The 20,725-nt window shown below is 40.4% G+C and overlaps 1 pseudogene; it reads right to left on the minus strand.

The window, feature by feature from the left end:
- LOC140895942 (dynein axonemal heavy chain 11-like) overlaps positions 1-20,725 on the minus strand; it is a 175,709-nt pseudogene that overhangs the window by 47,551 nt on the left and 107,433 nt on the right.

Raw genomic sequence — 20,725 nt, forward strand, 5'->3', positions numbered from 1 at the left:
TAGGAAGGGCCTATCAATCAGAATAGGAGAAACAAGACTGCGGAATAATTATACAATAGGGAAGATCAACACATCCTTTTGGATTTAATAGGACCAACATCAGTGGGAACTCCACACATATATCTCAGTGCATAACTGAGTGCTAAATTAATTATTGTAAACAGCATATTGGACCAAACCCTACAATCCTTACCAATGAAATAAATGGGAATACTTGTGTGAGTAAGGACTGCTTATTTGCCTTACCAAGGGATTACATGATCAGGTTCATTTTTTGGAGGATTATTGGACAAATGCTAGAAAAAAACACTCTCTCTTCTTTGACACTTTCTTTTGAAGTAAAACAAACAAATAAAGAAACAAAACCCACACACACTAGATAATTTTGAGTTCAAATGTTCATTGTTCCTGGGTGTTTTTTAAAATTCTTTTTTAAAGCTAAATCGTCAAATCAAAATGGAGTGAAATGTTCATCTACTGGTGTGTTTTATAGCTTGTTTTTATAACTAGCTTTGTTACTTAGAAATGTTACAGAGGCTAAAAGAAACTTTGTACTTAACTAGTCTTTATCAGTCCAAATAGACACACACTCAAGTTTGTTGTTCTGTAATACTGCTGTGTTAGCAATTCCCTGAATTTAATGTCAAATAGGAGCCAACATTAACATGAAAGGGAATTTCTGGAGGGTGGCTGAGTTTGTGTGTTTTGGAGGATGGGGTGGTGGTGGTGTTAGTTATTTGGAGCTTTAATTTTCAGGAAAAATTAAAGCTAGAAAAATTCACAGTTTGTTGAGGGAAGGAGCCCTTTTCTCTGAATACTTTTATTCTAGTCATAGAAATTGAATCTTTTGCTATATTTGTTCACATTGATTTGAGCACATTATGTTGTGGGGTAAAGACTGGTAATGTGGGAAAGATGGTTTTAATAGTGTTCCCATTTCAGGTTAACATTTATGGCACTGCATCAACCACAGTGGAATACAGCTAACTACTAGTTTAACTACTAACTGGTGAGTACAGAGAACCAAATAATAACTAAGCCTAGTTGGTCTACAATTATAGATATTTATGGTCAAAGTCAAATGTAATTTTCAAGACTGAAATATATGTTGAGTGTCCAAATTTTGTTGCAGCACACTTCACCCACAAGGGGGAAAAACCAAAAAGATAAACACGGTTAATTTAAACAATAAAATAACCTACTTCAAGCTTCTTTTGAATAACTTTGAGTTTTTCTGTTGCAATGGCAAGATCTGCATTGGCTTGAGGCAAGGACTGGAGTTTTAGATCCACCTCACAATACACCTAAACTGTAAAACATTTTCAGCATTTTAAAAGTGAAATAAGTCATTGTTTAAAAAGATCATGGATGGTTGGCACCTATATTCTTGATCACACCAGGAGATTGATAAATTAAGATTGTTAATGAGGAATAGTGAATAATGAATTGGAATTAATCTCCTCTTTCCTAGAGTCAAAAAGTTTGGGGGAGAAAAAAAAAGAAACCCCAAATAGATTCAAAACCTGTAGAACCCTGGACTCAAAATATTTGGCTCATATAGCCCCCAGATGTTTCACCAAGAATTCCCACAGTCTTCCTCCAATCAAAGTTAATAGGCATTTTGGATGTCCAAGGAATGAAGGATTTACTCTTTAGACGCAATAATTTAAGGGCCCAGTGTTGCAAAATGCTGAACACCCTCAGCTCCCAATGAGTTGGTTCAATGAGACTTGGAGATGCTCAGCATCATGCATGACTGAGCCCTTATGTAGCACCCATTGACTGTACCTGTTGACTTCAGTGGAAGGTTTTGTCTAACTCAGAAGTGTAGTATCAGCCCTAACCTATTTATATATTCTATTTCTGTTCCAATTCTACTCTCATTTACCCTCACGTGACAGCATGGGCCTCCACGCAGTTGCACAGAGCTCAATTTGGTGGTCTATATTTTATAATAAAACCAATAGCGAATATAATTCTGTACCTGTTCATAGTATTAACCTTTTACTAAGATCTTTTGCACAGAAATGTAGAGTAAAAATAAGGAATTTTGTTCAAAGAAACAACACTATTGCACTGCCCCAGGATCAGCCCAGAAAGGAGATTGTTCATCTGCTACTCCAGGGAGAAAGTAAACTGCAGCAGGTCTATTCCTAGTGCAGTGCAGTGTACTATTCCCAGCAAACATGTACAGCTATGCTTCTTGGTGCATTGGAGAGTGGAGCTAAGGCACTAGCCAGTCCCTGCCCCCTTCCACTCCCCTGTGCAAGGGGGAACATAATGGTCCTGTACATTTATTTCCCTTCTCCTGTGCTGCCACCCTAACCTTGCCCCTCCTTCTGCCCCTAAATCACCAGGCTAACTGGGCACAATTTGGCCCTATGACAGCTGACAATATTACCTTACAAAGAAATGCTCAACAATTCATAACAGGCTTGTACGAATGCATACTTACCTTAACAAATACATTTCAAACATTCAATTTGTTTACAGAATTATATTATGAATGCATTTATTTGCCTACTAGTAACACAGTCAAATGTCTTTAAAAAACCAAGAGAACAATTAGGAGCATTAAACCCTTATACAAGCTCAGCAAATATGGCAGCAAGAGATCATCCACCTCTTCAGTGTGTGCTTTATTTAACTGGTTACTACATTAATAATATTAAAAGTGCACCAGTTCACAACGAAGAATCTTATAGCAAGTAATGCTACAAAATCTAGGTTTTTACAAACTGTGCTGCATACAACACAGGGAGAAAAAATACCTGTTTAAAAAATATTGTAAAAAAATAAGGCCCCAAATCAGGTTAAATACATACATCTTTTTGAAGTGCCACAAGGTAGGAGAGCAGATTGATAAAGGACAGAAGAAATGCTAAATATGCAACATGACAAACAGTGAAAAATTAAGTATTGTAACTAACATTAATTACACTCTTGTAAGATGAATAGGCTGCTCATCATTAATGAGAACGTATACCTTTGTCTAAGTTTCACATCTACCTGTGATAAATGTGCTAAAGCTGATAAAATTCATCATAGTAACATTTGAATTAACAGCGCACTAATAGATTGACATGCGAGTATGAATAAAGCATTTAATCATAAACACTGTACACACCCGAGAGCAAATGTTCATTTATGCATATATCAAACAAAATGGGTATGATGAACATTACAATCTTATTTTTGGTTATATTGAGATAACCTCACATTATTGCCCCAAATATTTATAACCCAGACTATTAGATAGTTTGGACAGAGTACACTCATAGGAGAGATTCAGGCAGTTTAATCAGAGAGTGATAATCTCTGAATAGAAAGGGTAGACTTGGGCTCAATACAAAATACCCAGTGACTCTTTCTCACAAGACAGGGAGGGAATATTCAGACATGCCTCATATTGGGCCAGATCCAGCTCCCACACAAGTCTGTGAAGCCTTGTCTACACCCAGGGTTTATTTCAAACTATCTTTAATTTGTACACATTAAAATGACTTATATCCATACAGCACAATTCTTGACGTGTATTAACTAGCCAGTTAATATGTATTCTACAATCTGCTTTGAATGTGGTTTAATTCATTGCGTATTGTTCACAGGGGCACAGCTTTACCTTGCATTAGCTTTGGCAGCCTTCCAAATGCCATCATACAATGCTTTCCATTATGCCAGGACTGGCCTGTCTGTTTACCTGCGTGCCTTGCACTGCTCTAGAGTCATCCTGACCAGATGTCACCTCCCCATTTAAATGGTGGCAAAAAGCCAAGATTGGTCCATTTGTTGCTGCACACCCCTGGAGTCATATATATTATACATTGCTATTGCTGCACTATAGCACAGGCCCAGGAGACCTGCAGAGGACCTGGATCTCCTAACCCAGTGGGGAGAGGTAAGAGTGGAGGCAGCCCTTCCCAGGAAACACAGAAATAAAGAGGTGTAAGAAGCAATATCTAAGGGCCGGATGAGAAGGGTTACTTCCAGGACCCTGTGCAATGCCAGCAAAGAGGCTCAGAAACACTTATAAGAAAACCAAATACAAAAAGAGGCTCTCCAGCACTGCTCCTATTGAGAGTCTTTCCATTGATTTTAATAGAAGTTTGATAAGGCCTACTGCCCATTTAAGTCATTGGCAGCCTTTCCATTCTCTGTCCCTCATAACTCCACCCCCCACTCATGCTTGGCTTGGCTTATGTAGCCGGGGACTGAACTTTCCCTGCCCACAGAGAATGCAGGCTTATCTCCTGACTCTCTGCTTTCAGTGATTTCCTCTTTGTCATCTGCTGGCACCTCTCTACTGCACAGGTGTAGCTCCCAGTTCTTCCAGCAGCTCTAGAGGCAGCTTTAGGGGGTGAGAGCTGGAAGCAGCTGCTACAATTGAGAGAAATAACTGGCAGGGAGTAGTGGGAAGGGTAGTCTGACACATAATCTTGGGTCAGTGACGGGGACAGATGTTTTCCAGGGATGGTTCCAAACCTGGGCCTGTCCTGACCAAACCAGGCATATTAGCAGGTGGCTTCCCTTCTCTTCCACATCCCCTACTTACTAGAAGGATCCATGCATGTGGTAAGCCAAGGAAGAGGGGGAGGCAGGATGGTTTGATGCCTCTCTGGTACCTCTGTGGGGAATGGAACAGGTACCATTGGTGGGTGGCTGCTTGAAGAGAATATGAAGAGGAGGTAAGCAGGTGGCTTAAAAGAAGCCACTAGCTACTGCCTGCTCTCCACAGAGAACATTCTGCAGTGAGAGCAGGAGTCTGGCAGTTTCTCCACACCAAGTGCGCCTCTCCTCCAATCCATGTGGGCTATTCCAGCTGCTATCACTATTCTCCTGCCCCAGTCTCATGGAGGCCTGAGACAGGATGGGAAGCAGGCAGCCACTGGAGTTCAGAGCCTCCCTTTGTTTTTCCTCAACCCGTCCTGCACACAGACTGATACCAGCAGCCACACATAGCTGGAACCACTGCTGGAGTTGGACACTCCTGCCCCAGGTTGGGCACTCCTGCCCCATTTACTGTACATTCTTACAAAAAGAAAACTTGTATTCCTCATTGTTCAGTGCATTACGGCATCCCATTGGAATTCCACATCACAGCACAGGTATAACTGGAGCAAAGGGTTTCTCTCTTCTCTGTGGGTGAAGACTGAAGCACATAGAGTAACTCTCATTAATGATAATCACATTTAGATACATAAATCCCTTGTCCTAGAGCAATAAAACCAGTGATTACTTATTAAAAAGTTTGAAACATTATCCACTGTACTTTCATTTGGCACATCTAAAACATGCTATTTAGTGAACTCACTAATAGCAACAATTAGCCCCTCTCCAAACCAACAGAGGCAGTATCAAAGCAAAGTCCACACACAGAGTAAGCATGCAAAATTATTTCAACATTGCTAATGTGGAGTTGTTCTAGCCACTCATCTGATTAAATATAATTTACTGCAGGTTGTTCACACAATACAAGTGCATTGGTGGTTTTTTTGAACCATTAAATATACTTCAATTTCAAGGCTGTCCCTGGCCCAACTCCTGCCCCTGGTCCACTCAATCTCTGCCCCCTCCTCCAGGGGAGACTCTGGGGCCATGGAGTACCCTCTGTGGAGTTTGGAGAACGGTAAGACTGCCACATTGAGACAGCTAATCCGTCTGCTTTGATCAGAAAGGGAAGATCCATGAGGGGATCTACGGGAGGATGACCAGGCCAATGGAATTAGTGAAAGTGAGTGGAGAATCATGCCCTCCCCCAACCCTTTCTGTCCTCCCCGCATCAAGACTGTTTACTTTGACTTTGAGCACAATATGGTTGGCAATTTCAACCTCCAAACAGTTTACACTACCACTACAAAAGGCTAGAGAGGGGCATGCATATAGTCTAGCAGCCAGAGTGCAGAACTAAACACCAGGGACTCCTGAGGCCTGACTCTGATATGACTCATTGAATTATCTCGGACAAATCAATTCACCTCAGTTTCCCCCATCTCTAAAATGGGGGTAATACTATTTGAAGTGATGCTGGATAAAGTGCTAAGCATTATCATATTATATGGCAAGCAAGCCACTGTAATACAGTATTATTGCTTCACTAGCAATTGTAGTCAAATATAACACTAATCGACTATGTATTTCCTATTAATACAAATGCTATTCATTCAATATCAAATTAGCACAAGTTTTTCTTTGCATTTGGAGTGACAACTTATTGATCTGCTATTTCATGTACCTAAGAAAAAGATTTTATTGATTCTCCTACACAGATTTGAAAGCAGGTATGTATTATCATCATCCTCATTTTACTAATGGAGAAACCGAGGCACAGAGAGGGGAAATGACTGGCCCAAGGTCGACCAGCAGGCCATTCGCAGTGTGCAGGAATAGAATCTAGGTCTCCTAGGTCCCAGTGGCCTATTTGTTGGACTACACTTACAAGGTCAAACCCTTCCAAATAAAGAAAGATGATAAAGTTACCACTATGCTTGAATCTAGATTTACAGCTATGACATTTTAAAAAAAGCATTTTCTCATATACTTTATTATGGCTATTGACAAGAAGTAAATTCTTTTGCATTTTCAGAAGAGTATGGCTGAAAGAAGAGAAATTTTTAAACTATAAATTAAACAGATTAATACTAGTTTAAAATGGAATCTAATTATATTAATAACCCAAGCACAGAATCTGACGACTGCTAAAGATTTTGTACACACAAATTCTGGGTTGAACTCTGGGTCACTAAGATAATCTTTTTTTTTATATTCTTAACTCTGATTTCACAGGTGTGTTCCTTATCAAAATGTACAAGATTTTGGAGGAAATCATCTACCTAGAAAACAGAGAAAACACTGTGAAGATGTATTAATCGTGTAGTACAGGAAACTCAAGGAGCTTTTAGCACCTGCCACAAAGCACAAGCCCAGTAGATCTTGGTCAGTTTGCAACGGTATTTCCTCATTTGCTGCCAGTACTTAGAGAGGGTCTGGGGAGAGTGTCATATTCACAGTTCAGCTATGAGAGCGAAGCAAACAAAGATAAATTACCAACACTTAGAAACTACACAAGGGCACGTAGTGGAAGCCCTTTTTTCACAAACCTCTAGGTATATCCACATTCTAGAGGTTGATAACAAATGGCTCGAATCTATTTTTGTTAATCATTTTGAATGTTAACTTAGATAAAGATTTCTTATTTGTGGAAACCTGTTCTTCTTTCTAAATATTCTTTTCACTGAGGTTAATCAAGACCTGACTATCCAGATTGACCCCAAACAAACTTCCTCTTCCTTTCCCACGTTATCAGACAGATCTATCATGATCCACATATGTTGTACATGGCAAATTTAACTTGAGACATCTAACTAGTGAGAAACAACAGATAAGTTAATAAAAACAAAAATCCCACACAGAGTCCAAATGGATTGTTTTGTATGGTTTTCCTGGCTCTATATTTTTGCATGTTTATGGGGAAAAATCTTTATGAAAAAAAATTAAAATAAGAAACCTCCCTCTGAAATTAATGGGAGTTTAAATGAGTCTGGCTGGCAACACATGGCTCATAGTGTCCAATCCTGCTGTCACTCCACATGAGGAATTCCCATTGAAGTCAATGGGAGGTTAGTATTCAGGAGGACTGTAGGATAGCGTTTTCCCCTGGCTCCTATTACTATTTGCAGATGAGTAGTGCTGCTTTTTTAAACTCACATTACTAAGTATCTTGGGTATTAGCCATGACCTTTTTGTGCAGGTCTGTTCTTTGATCTCAACAAGTCTTTTGGGTAATCTAGCAATTTGCTAACAACAGCCTCAAAGAAAAATAACACAAAGCTTTCATTCTACATTCAAGCTATGCAAATACAGTGTCTCTCAATGATGTGTTTCATAATCACAGCTTTAAATGTGTATGATCATGGAGGTTTTCTAGCTGTTCCAGAATACTGGAATATATTTAATCTCTAGAGAAGATCAATATTTAATCCAGGTAATGACTGATTCACTAACATGAACCCTACTTGAAACTTAAAATAATTTATTTTCCTTTTATTCACTGAAGTTTGTTATTGTTTTATAATGAATAATAAGAAACCAAGGTAACTAAATATTTAAAGTTCATTACTTTGCAAAAATGTAATTTATAAATGCTTAATCTAAACAGCCTATTGGTCAATCATTAACTCAGTATTATATAACAACATGACTCAGTTTATTCTCTCAGTTGATAAACAACTTTGTAGCAAAACAAACTGATACTTCCTAGTAGTCAGATGAATAACCAAAGTGATAGAGCTGGATGCAGAAAGGTTAATTAATAATTCTGGCTAGACTCAAACTCTGAATATACAGTAGTCTAATGACATGGTCTTCTTACTTAGGGCTTTAATCTGCATGGGGCTGAATGCCCTCCACTCCCACTGAGAACGTTGTGCAGCACTGGACTCTAAGGCATGCTTCTGAAAGAGAAACCTATTTAGCAGCTATTGAGGGATGATTATAAGATAAGCACCTGAAAAGTCCACCTATAGTCTGGGCTTTCAGCAATTCTATGACTAAATTGGCTAACAATTTTACCTTTTCATTCCAGCACAGTGTAACTTTGTATAACTACCAGCCGTTTTCCCTTAGTTCATTTGTACTGGAGGATTTGGGTAATATTTTTGGAGGACATGGTTGGCGACATTAAAGGAGGCTGAAACCTGAGCTGGAGCTCTCCCACTCCCAAATTTCAGACAGACTCATACCTAAGTGATTCAGTGTCACCAGTGCTGTAAGCTACTTTAGCTTTTGAGTTGAATAAAAAACAAACAGCAAAATTTCATTTGGCATGTATGAAACTTCCCAACGTCACCATTCTTCACCTCAGAACTACCAAATGATTTTTTTTTCCATGATTGTTTAGTAGCTTAGATATCCATAAGATTAACCCAAGCCAAGTCTGATATGTCTACTTTCTAACTATCCACAACATTTCTGATTACAGCACAAAGGGAAGAGTATTTTCTCTCACACACACTTGCATATACCCCTATCTCCAAAACCTCTGATTTTGCTCAGACTTTTCAGAAACATTAACCTTTGGATCAAGAATGGAAAATGTCAGCTTCACAGAATTAGTATGGAAAAGGTATACACAACCAGAAAATAGGATACAGAATGGAAGCTGGTACACAATCTTTATGCACTATGCTAGTCTGCTACAGGGGACTATCACAACTTCCTTCACAATCACACTTTCTTCATCCATTCATAAGCATCCACTGTGTCATCTAGCCCTACTCTCAGCATATACTAAAGCTTACCCCATTGGTAGGAATGGTGCTCCCACAGTGTTTATGAAAATTAGATAAGAAATTTCCTAGCATCCATAAGGTGTTTCCCTGTTGCCTGTACACCTTTGTGCCTTCTGCACTTTCAGAAGTATTTGTCCCATACTTTTTATGAGTGTGAGTTGCAAACAGAATTATTTCTCTAATGTATATCAAACTTAGTACACCTATTTGAAAATATGATCATCAATGAAAAATCCCCCTTCCTCCGAAAGTTCTGTAAACAAAGCACCACTGGGATAACTGCTATACATATGGGTGTTTATAACAAGCAGTTTTAAAGATGTTGGGCCTTATCCTACAGCCTCTATTTAATCAGAACTCCTGAAGGCTGACTGAGGATTGGGCCCATAAGCAGTAGTCAGTCCATTCATACTGTCCCAGGAGACAAAACTTGTACGTTAGCGCTGTGCTGCTTGACTAGGCCATAAAGCTTTAGGATGCAATGCTGAGACCAAACCTTTGCTGCTTGATGCTACTAACTATATGAAATTCATCAGCATGATAAGCGTTCCTCTTACGCAATATCAGTGGCTGCCTTTCTCATACAGTATGAAATTAATCCTTCACCAACAGCAACTGTTTTGCAGTCACTGTATCTTAGTTCACTAGACTCGCAGACAAATTGACAGGATTGTGATAGTGGAAGCTGGAGAAGGCAATCTGGAATAAAGGAAATGAGACACGGTGAATGGGCATGCCACTATCCTCCCTTTACCTCTCTCTTTGGGGTGTCAGCAATGCTCTCACCAGTCCTGCTCAGCAAAATGATGAGAGTTAGTACCTTCCTAGCCCCGAACACAGTGAATGGGGGTTATTTTCCTCTTGACACCTGTGCATTACTGATGGAATTACAGACATCCAAATCAAGTTGAAAACATAGAGCACAATGTGGGGTAGATAACCCCAGCACCTCCCCTTCTGGCTTTATTTGTTGACAGTATTTGACAGCCGGCAAGGTTAAAATATTCTTAAGTTTCAAGGGTGCAGATGCTTGAAGTAGTTCAGTCTGAACCAGTCTGATAATGACAGCCTTAGCTAGAGCTGTCACAGCACTACATTAAAAGTACATATTTGACTGAATTTTTTTTTTAGATTCTTTTATAGCAAGACTTTTCTACAGTACTCGCCACTGTAGAATCTGGACTTTCAATTTACATCTTGGAGTTTACATTTAACAAGTATCATCTTGGGAAATTGTCAAATATGTCCTATAATTTTTAAGAAATAAAACAGTAAAGATGTCTGTATTTATGCTGAAACATTTTCTGAATTCATTTGACAAACTCCTGCCTTTTCTGTGATCTTTGGCATTTGTTGCAAATATCACAAATAAGCCAGCACACAGCAATAAAGACTTATTTACTTGGATTGCTCCCATACATAATACTTCTGAAACATTCTAACACATTGTTACCTTATTCATGTACATCTCTGCACTCTTCCAGCTTTGATCCTTTGGAATTTTGCCACTGGGAGACAAAAGGACTCGAACAGCAACAGTCACTTTGGTTACAAGAGCAGGGGAGTTAGGGAAAGTTCTCAGCTCAGTCACATTGAACTAAAACAACACAGGAAGGTTACAACTATGAATTGTACCAATGACAGCTCCGAAACTGCAAAGGAAGAGAAAAGAGTCTATTCACACCAGATAAGAGAAGCGAAGCAGAATTGTTACCCTGTTTAGAGTGGTTAAGGCAGCATTTGTGGCAGTAAGAGCAGGTCCAGCTTTGGCAAGGTCATCTCCAGAATCTTGCTGCTGCTTTGTCACTTTTGCTTGAATCTCAGCAACCTGGAAAACATCCCACAACCAGTTCCACACCACACTGTGATGTTGCTGCAGGGTAAACTATGACTGGAAACAGACATATTTATGGTTAATTTCAGCCCAGGAAATCCTATGACTTGGTATGCACAGGTGCAAACGAGGGCAGAATTTATCCCTTAATTTCAGTGTCTAGGTTTTAGCAAATAACTAGGTTTATTGTATTTGGCATATTTATCTCTCCACAGTCTCAATGATACTATATCTGTATGAAAGACACAAGTTGTATAAATGATTTGCTTAATTAAAAAACAGCATTATGCTGGCATTCAAAAATTTTCCAGGATAGCACTTAAGCCAGAGATGGGGTGCATACGCGCCAGAAACAAATATGATGAATCATATGCAAATATGAGACCAGACTAGATGCTCATGATGGTCCACTCTAAGTCTATAAATCTGTATTGCAAACAAACAGCTTTTAGGTAATGGAATGAGGCAGGTATATGAAATAAGTAAAATACTGAATTCCCTAACATTTCACAGCTTCCATCAACACCCTCTGGATACACAATATGAAAGAATAGAAAGGGGCAGTGATGACGGCTGTCACCAGCATCAACAATCCTAACAAGTGTCTGGCATATCAATCAAAAGGAAGACAAATGATTTGATAGCATTAATCAGAACTGGTCCCCAGATACCATGGCAAGTCACTTGAATTTGTGCCCAGTGCCAATTGTTCACTTTTTGGACGTGCATGCTTCCTTGTGGATACAGTCATACTACAAACGCTGAAATAAATCAATAAAAAGTTGCTTTCGCTTGGCTGCAAAGGCAATCGTAAATGAGTTAAAGTTCAAAGAACCGGAGTAGAACAACTACTACTTGTTCCTAAGCATTAGCTGGTAAATGCCACATGCAGATGGGAACGATGACAGGCCTGACCCGAGGCAACTTTCTTCATGCTCTTGGAAACCACATCAGTGAGGGCACATGAGAAGGAGATGGGATGCTTCCCAGAGTCTCCAGCTACCCTAGGCAAGACAGGACAAATAGGAAAGCCTCAGGGAATCAATCCTGTTTCATGGTTTAACTGTTGCTATAAAGACAGTGCTGTAGGGGCAAAAGATCTTGCTAGAATCTTTCTGATGGACGTATAAAACGCCAGTCTGTGATTGTCACAGCTAAAATCTCTTAGCTAAAGAATTAGTCCTAGTGACATAACAAGGTAAACGTGTTTTGCCAGTCTGAGACTGGATTAGGATTTGTTAGCAGGGACTTTTCACATGGGACACTCATGTTACAAACAAGTCTGTGAGATTGATTCCCCCCACCCCACCATAAAGAGGTGGGTAGCAATTGCACCCAGATGCATCAGATGGCAGCAACTGCCCAGCATGGCTCACCATTGAGAGAGGCAGTAGATGTTCTCCTCGGGGAAGGCAGCTTTAAAACATGGCCAGGGCTCTGAAGGAATCCCACCAGCAGAGGTGCTACACTGAGTCAGCACATCCTTTAAGTGTGCTGCCCAATGCCATCTCCCAGTTATTGCGACCGGCTTTTGGAGCTGCACTGGCTGGCTCTTGGCTCCTTGGCAGTGAAGGCTTTGAGGGTGCCTTGAACCACTGGGATCCCCTGCTCTCCCTCAATTTGGACCTTCCACTATTGCGGCCCACAGCCTGGACTTTGCCAGCTGGAATTAATCAAGCTCTATATACATATGCACAAGCGTGTGTGTATATTTTCCCTGATATTTTACATGTGCTTATATGACAGATCAGCTCAGTCTTGTTTTTATTAGACGCATATATACCCTCTGCTCCTCATCATCCACTGTGACTTTTTCTTCGCTATTTCTATTATCCGATTTTGACAACGAGCACCTCAGTTTCGTTGCTTCTCAGATGAAGTTCTATTGCTTGAACAGCAAGTTTAGACTTCAGATCTTCCACCAAATTATCACAAGAGAAAACTGGTAATTAAGTTTTAACAAGATTTAAATTATATTAAAAACAGACAGCTAAAAGGAGAGACTGCTTTGGGCTTCATTGTAAATTTGTATAATTATTTTTAGACCTCTAGAGGATGCATAATTATGTTTCTGTATTTATAAAAATACTGCCCCGGAGGTACCAAAATGAATTTTACAGTCTGTTGATTTGCATATTAATGTTCATCTTGTGTCAGATATTTTCCTAACAATGAAATGTTCGCAACGATTTTCAAAATGGCCAGAGAACTTTACAATACTGCTGCCCTGGTTTTGAAAAAAACTGCTCTCGAATGAAAAAAAGGAGGAAGAACAAGAAACCATGGTGATAGGCATGGCATAAAAGCCCAGAAAAATAAGATAGATAAAAATAAGAGAACTATACCTACACCAAAACTAGAGAGAACATAGAAGTGTAAAGTTTAATTCTATCTCATGATTAAATGTTTTTGGCTCAGTTTACTTTTGTTCATGTGTAGCTAAATATTTAGACCTACATCCACAATAGTACTTAGGTGCCTCAGTCTCATTTTTAGGCTCCACTGACATCCACAAACCCACACTTGGCTGCCATGTAACCCTATAAGCATCTAAATTTTTTGCTCTAAAAGTTTCTGCCTCTGGGCATGTGCGCTGCATGCCTCACTCTAGGCATCCAGGCATCCACTGAAGCCCCAGAGCGACCTATGAGCCGGGGAGGATAGGCAGAGGAGCACCTATCTCGCCCATGGGACCTGAGAGGGTAGGCGTGCTCAGAAGCATTCAGCGTCAAGCTGGTGGTGTTGGCAGTGCCCACCTTTTAACTTTAGTCCAGGAGTTACAGCACTCTTCTGAGATGTGGGAGATGCCTGTTCAAATCTTTTCTTCCCCTCAGGCGGAGGGGGGGAATTGGACCTAGTGTCCCACATCCCAGGTGAGGGCTCTAGCCACTGAACAATGGGATATTCTGATGTGGGGTGCCCTCAGTCTCCCCTGTTGAAGCTGTTCCACTTTGGATAAATACTTAAAGACTCACTGGGTGATGAAGAGAAAATGACTGGGTAGCCTGGTGGTCATGGAACCCATCTGGAAGGTGGGAGACCCCAGGTCCAGTGCCCCAGCTCCAATGATTCTTTCATTATTTCCTCACAGTGGAACAACAACAACAGGAGAGATAGAGGGAGACCCACATCAATATATCCCAGAGCTCAGTGGTTAGAACACTTGCCTGAGAGCTAGGAGTCTCCTGTTCAAACCCTATCTCCCCTACTATGGATGCCCTCCAGACTTCCAGTCTGAGGAGGAGATTAAGGGGGACACAGACTTTACTTGTTGCTGCCTCAAAATCGTCTTTAAAAGCTAGGACAGCAATGGTGAAGGAAGGAGCTCTGAACCAATGCACTATTTGCACCACCAGAGGGATTCTGGGCCAAGCTCTGGAGCCATGCGAACTTTGGTATTCCAAGAAGAGACCAGGAACGGTCAGGGTCCAAAATGTTTTACACTGGAAATCTCCTCTTTAAACTTTCAAAAGGAACTCACCACTGGCCTTCCCTCCCGGCTTATTTTTGCCTGTTACTTTATAAAACATTATTTTTTTATGTCCATAAGAGATTTTCAAAGACACAAACTCTAACTCCCATTGAAAGTTAATGTCAGTTGGGTGCTTATCTGCACTTTGTGCTTCTGAAAATCTCCCACTTAAAATATATTTTTTTAAAAAACAGTAATAATAGCAGGATCATACTAATAATATAGGATCCAATCCTGCAGTCCACGTGTTGGCAAACTCTCACCGACATTCAGTTAACACAGTGAAAACAATGTGAGATTTTCTTGCGAATGGACAGCAGAATGAGACCCATACTTAATGGTAATCCAGTTTTCTTATGACACACCGTAAACCCAATGAATTTATTATCTTCATATGGAACAAATTTATTGCCTACTAAAATAATGTAGTATTACTACCATTGCTAAAGCAATAATCTTACACAGTTATTTGTATTTTAATTTTATATATAGCTTATCATCCAACTTTATAAAGAGATCTATGTAGGCGTTTTTTGATTCACACACAGAGTAGAACTGAGATGTACTCTGTGTGCCAAAATTAAATGAAAAAGTGACAAAGTACAGTGTCTAATATTAGCAGATAAGTTGACTTTTATGCAAAATGCTGCGTGTCAGTCAACTGCTGGCATAGGGCAACATTTGTTAGTCCCTAAATGATCTGATTGCATGGTCACAACTACCATTTCTGTGAAGCCTCATTCAAGGAGATATTAATGGCCATTATTGAGCTGCAACACAAAGGTATCACAGAGGGAAAGTACAAATGACACTCTTCAGCTGTTCCTTGTAAGCATAACTCCTGAAATGTGATCTTTTGACCTATATTCTCTTATCAGAATGTTTAAAGGATCAGTAAAAAGGTTAAAACAAGAAAGGACTGAGCTAAATGTTTCTGTTAAATTAAAAGATTGATTGCAAACTGGCTACCATATAATATTGGGCGGGGTGTGTGTGTGTGTGTGAATTAGGTTGCCTAAAAAATGAAGTCCAGCAAGTTCTTAGGATTTTATAATGGACAAACATTTGGGGGGTTGTTTGAGAAAGTTTGCACCTGTACTTTTGCATCCACAACCAACCTCAGGAACAAAGCTGCAGATGCAATTCCAAGGGACTCATCCTTACAAAGTGCTAAATGTCTCCTGCAATGCAAAAGTCGGACATGAAGATGCTTAGTCTCTTGGAGAATACAGTACTATTCAGCACAAATCACAGCACAAATCACAGCATTTAGATGTCTAACTACTTGAACTTCTAAATGCACGCACCTCGAAATGCTACTATGGATTTGTCGCTCAGACTCTGTTGCTTATGAGTTTTAAAACCAAGTCCACAAATGCATAGCATGTTTGTTGCTGTTTAAAATGTTCCAGTTTTGTTTCCAATGCTATTAAACTGTGGGTCGACTGTAAGATTTTCAGGGCAAGGACCTATTTGCTTGCCGCTGCTGTTTGCTCACCAACTGTATAATGCCATTTATAATAATAATAGCTCTGTTTTGATAGCTAATAAATAACACAAATATTTGAAAGAGCTACCTGTAAAGCTGTCGCCTGGAGCTTTTGTAAACCGTTTTCCAGTCTTTCCATGTTTTGAACCAACTCTTTTCTCTTCTTCCCAAGTAGATTCTGGTAGAGTTTGATAAGAGCTTTCTGGAACTTAGGAGCTGCATAGTTATGATGTTTTTCATTCTGCTCCTACTTGACATGTATTTCATTAACACTAGTGTGTGCAAAAGCAATGAAGTGGCTGAAATGCAAATACATAGAAAATAATACTTTGTAATATACAAACGAAATCCCCTATTTTAGGCTCTAATCAAGGTGATGTTTTGCAAGCAACGTTTAACATCACTAGTTGATTTAATCTCTCTTTTTCAAGATGATGCTAACAATTAAGGGCCTGTTTGTGGTTGGCTTTTGTGTGCGGGCAGGGAATGAGATGGTATAAGCATCCTTCTTCCCCACCTGGGCAGCCGGCACACGGGTCAACCACACCTGTAGTGCTTTTCTCAAGTAGCGCAGGGACTGCTCCTATTCTGAGACTCCAGGAGCACAATCCAAAGGGACAGGGGAGGTTTGCAGAACAGGCCCAGTACACCAGAGGGGGTATGTTGCACCCAGTGAAGAGATGTAACAACAGGCCATGACGCGGCGCAATCTGCCTCCTTGAATTCCCCAGTGGCAGCACTTTTTACTCTGGACTGTTTGCATTTTGCAGAGTTTACCCTAGATGAAGGAGAAAATAAAAGTGCTTTGAGGGATGTCTGATTTTGCAGAGATGGAGCATCACAAAGAAACAGACATTAAGGTCAGATAGGGTGACCAGACAGCAAATGTGAAAAATCGGGACAGGGGATGGGGGGTAATAGGAGTCTATATAAGAAAAAGCCCCAAATATCGGGACTGTCCCTATAAAATCAGGACATCTGGTCACCCTAAAGTCAGATGACTAATGACAATACAACTATCCATACCTCCTTAGTAAAACTGTTCATGCGATACCCTCTGAACCTGATCTATTACTAGCACCTTGTGCCAGGAGTTTGCACACCTGTGTAGTACTTGGCTGCCTCATTATACAGAAACTGCACCTAGACCCTTTCTTTTCTGACTGGTGTCATTCTGGAGTAATACATCATTGGGTACCATACTAGGTGATGCATTACATGAATACATCAGAAAATCAGCTGGCTTAGTCTCTCAATCCTTGGAGTCCAGCAACAGCTGGCAGTGATGATGCATTACACAAACACCCCAGTCTATCATTGCAATACATCAGAGCAAGGCACTGGTCCAAAGGTGTACTACTCAAAAGATGGCATTGCTGAAAGAATCTGTCCAGGAGAAGGAATCTAGGTTAATTATGGAACAGAAGGTACGGTCCACTGCTAAGAGGAGGAGGCTTCTTCGCTTCAAATTTTTGATGCATTGGTAAAATACAATTTGCATTCAGACAGATTACATTACAAGAGCGGGTCATGTTGTAACTATAATTACTCAGTTGGAGACAAACACCACAGCTGGGTCAAGACACTGCCACCTGTGTTGCGTATCAGAGTAGAGATTAGCTACAGTTCATAAAAAGTCTCTGTGGGCGTTGTTCTGCCCTTGTGTGCAGAGGTTTCCCATTGACTGGGAATGCTGCTCATGCAGCTGAGGGCAGAATTTGGGTCTGAAGTTTCAAGGGAGCCTTCTTATGATTGAGACCGCTCACCACAAAAAGGGTTTGTCTGTGCCTGATGCCATGTGAGGAACGCACATGACTCCCATTCAGAAGATGATGGACTGGCAGTGGATACGAAGCAGGACTCTGGTGAGGCCTGTTTTCAACAGTGGCTCCCTCAAACATGTTAGAACAGCGCTGGGGACAAAGTTACCAAGTATCACTTTTTCAAGTCCAGCTCCTCTCAGACTAGGTTGCTTTCAGAGCCCTTCACTGGCATCTAATTTAGCGCTGTCACATCCTTTCTCCAGACTCACTCCCAGTTCTGATAGCCCAGATAACTCCTTACACTCCAACACAGATGTGTTGTAGATGGTGAAGTAAGTGTGTTGTGTCTCATCCTAGTGTATGGTGGAGGGTGCACTGGCTCTTCCTGTCCCCACACCCACTTGACCCATTTATTCAGTGCTTCTCATTGTGCTCAGCTGATGAGAAATACTCCTGTGAGGAACACACTACTTCCTCAGGATTCAGACACATGAGCAGAGGGCTGATCGGTGTTTCACATGCAAACCCAGTGATGAGATGCTTTCCCACTAGCAGGCAGGGCAGCATACAGACACCTCCAGATATTGGCCCTCCTGCAGATACTGACCACTGGTTAGAACTATGGCAGCTGTTGGTGCTCTTCACCTCCTACTGCTGAAACTATTACTACTAGACACTGATTTACAACCATGAGTTTGCACCTTTGAATCCCTCCACTGCCGCCTCACTGCCCCGCATATCAAGTTCAAACTTCTTCCCCAGCACACCTCTCTGACTTCATCTCCTACTGAATGCCTCTCCCCTCCTCCACTGATGACAGCCTTTTCTTCTTGTCGGTCTCACGCCTGTCTGCATGTCCTTTACAACACTGCTCCTAGGCTTGGAACACCCTTCTATACCAGAGTTCACCAGCTCACTTACTTCAGTCCCTTAATTTATTTCTGCTGTATTACCTACAAGAAGTACAACTAAAAACTTAACGATTTGCTACAGAACCTCAATATATACATAAGCCTCAATATATACATACATAATAATATATACATATATACATATTATTTTAACCCTTGTCCTACCCTTCCCCACGACTCTGTCACCCCTTCTAAAATTGGATCACTAATTCCTCAAGGTAGGCCTTTCCTACATATGTGAATCCATTAAGCCCCTATGCCCATTTCGAAGCAATATAAAAATAACAAATAATAATAGTATCTCAGTGTATGCTCAATTCTAATCTTTAATACATTTTCAGGGAAAGCCTCTGGCTACCGTGGCATCTGAACTAGATAAAACAAGGAAGCTGCATCAGAACTGATGATAGATATAGGAATGGCACTTGGGAAGAGGGACTTCACAGCCATATCAAAGAGATATTCGGAGTGAGAAAGGGAATAGAAACTAGAGAGCTTGAAGTAAAAGAAACAACAAAGTCCAACACTGTCTACACTGCAATTAGACACCCGTGGCTGACTCATGCCAGCTGACTCAGGCTCGCGGGGCACAGGCTGTGTTGCTGTTTAATTGCATTGTGGATGTTCAGGTTCAGGCTTGAGCCGGAGCTCTGGGACCCTTCTGCTCCTTCAATTTTAATAAAAAAAAATTAAAAGCTGTTTAATAACATTCTCAAAATCCTAATGAAATATTTTATTTGGGGTCCAACAAAATGCTCAGTTCACTGAGATGCTCAATCCACCTGATACCTGTCCCGTTCTAGCTGGGACACTAGTCAACACTGTTATTCTGCAAAAATATGATTAATAGCATATGTAAATATAATGACTCAAATACATGAATGGGGGTGGCTATTTCAGGAATGTGTCATATATTTGCTCGAGACAGTTTTAGGATTTGCTTTGTTGTTCAAAAGAAGATCTAATCAGTCTCCTGTCTGTGAAAGATGTCACTCACCCGGAGATGCACGACAAGCAGCCCCATGGATAACACAGCAAGAACAGACAAATAGTACTGAATGATTAATAGTTAATAAGAACTGACTCACCCAAGACACTTATACCTTCCTCCATAAGATGAGCAAGGTTCAGAATAAATTATACAAATTTAGAGATGAATGTAGATGTTGTGTCTTTCGCTGCAGTACCACATTGTTGTACTCTTGGGGTCTGGAGCAGTTCACAAGGGTTAAGGACGATGGAGCCATAAAGCCACGATGGGAACTTGGGGTTGAACTCTAGCTGCTCACTCGAAATAAAAACAGAGTTGCTGTGTGTCTTCACTACTGTTTTAACCCAAGTTAAGAACACACCTTTTTTTTTTTTTTTTACAGTGTAAACATACCGTAAGACTGCAAGGTCTTCAGAGCCGGGAATTTATTTTCTTCCTTCTCTATAAGCACCATGCACAGCAACAAAGCTGTATACCTAACTAATAAATGTGGCAGTTTAGTGTGTACATATGTAATAAGAAACATGTTCTAATGGGATTAATGGCTCAATCCCACCTACTAGTTGGCTTGCTTCTTTGCTGGTGAATTGTATCACTTCCAAGAGAGGTGCTGAGGCACTCTGAATAAAAGAAGGTACAGTCAAACCATAAACATGTGTAAGTATTTTAAATCTATTAGCTATATTCTGCCCTGACTTATAGTAGGGGCTGCTTTGGGCACAAATCAAGGTACACTTTACCTTAATTCCGTCCTTCTTTTAATGCACAACTCCCAGTAATAAACACTGAGGAAAAGTTCATTATTTTTCAAAAATCTAATTTAGGCATCTACTTGAAACTACTGCAGCACTTGAATCTGGCACTTTCTGTGATATCAGTGCTCCATTGTTACTTAGTATTTGGACAGCTGAGTTACAATTCTGGAGCACTATATTGTTCTGTTTCTATGAAAATCACTTCTTGTGTTGACTACGCTTA

This window comes from Lepidochelys kempii, chromosome 11, assembly GCF_965140285.1.
Source record: "Lepidochelys kempii isolate rLepKem1 chromosome 11, rLepKem1.hap1, whole genome shotgun sequence".
NCBI lineage: Eukaryota > Metazoa > Chordata > Testudines > Cheloniidae > Lepidochelys > Lepidochelys kempii.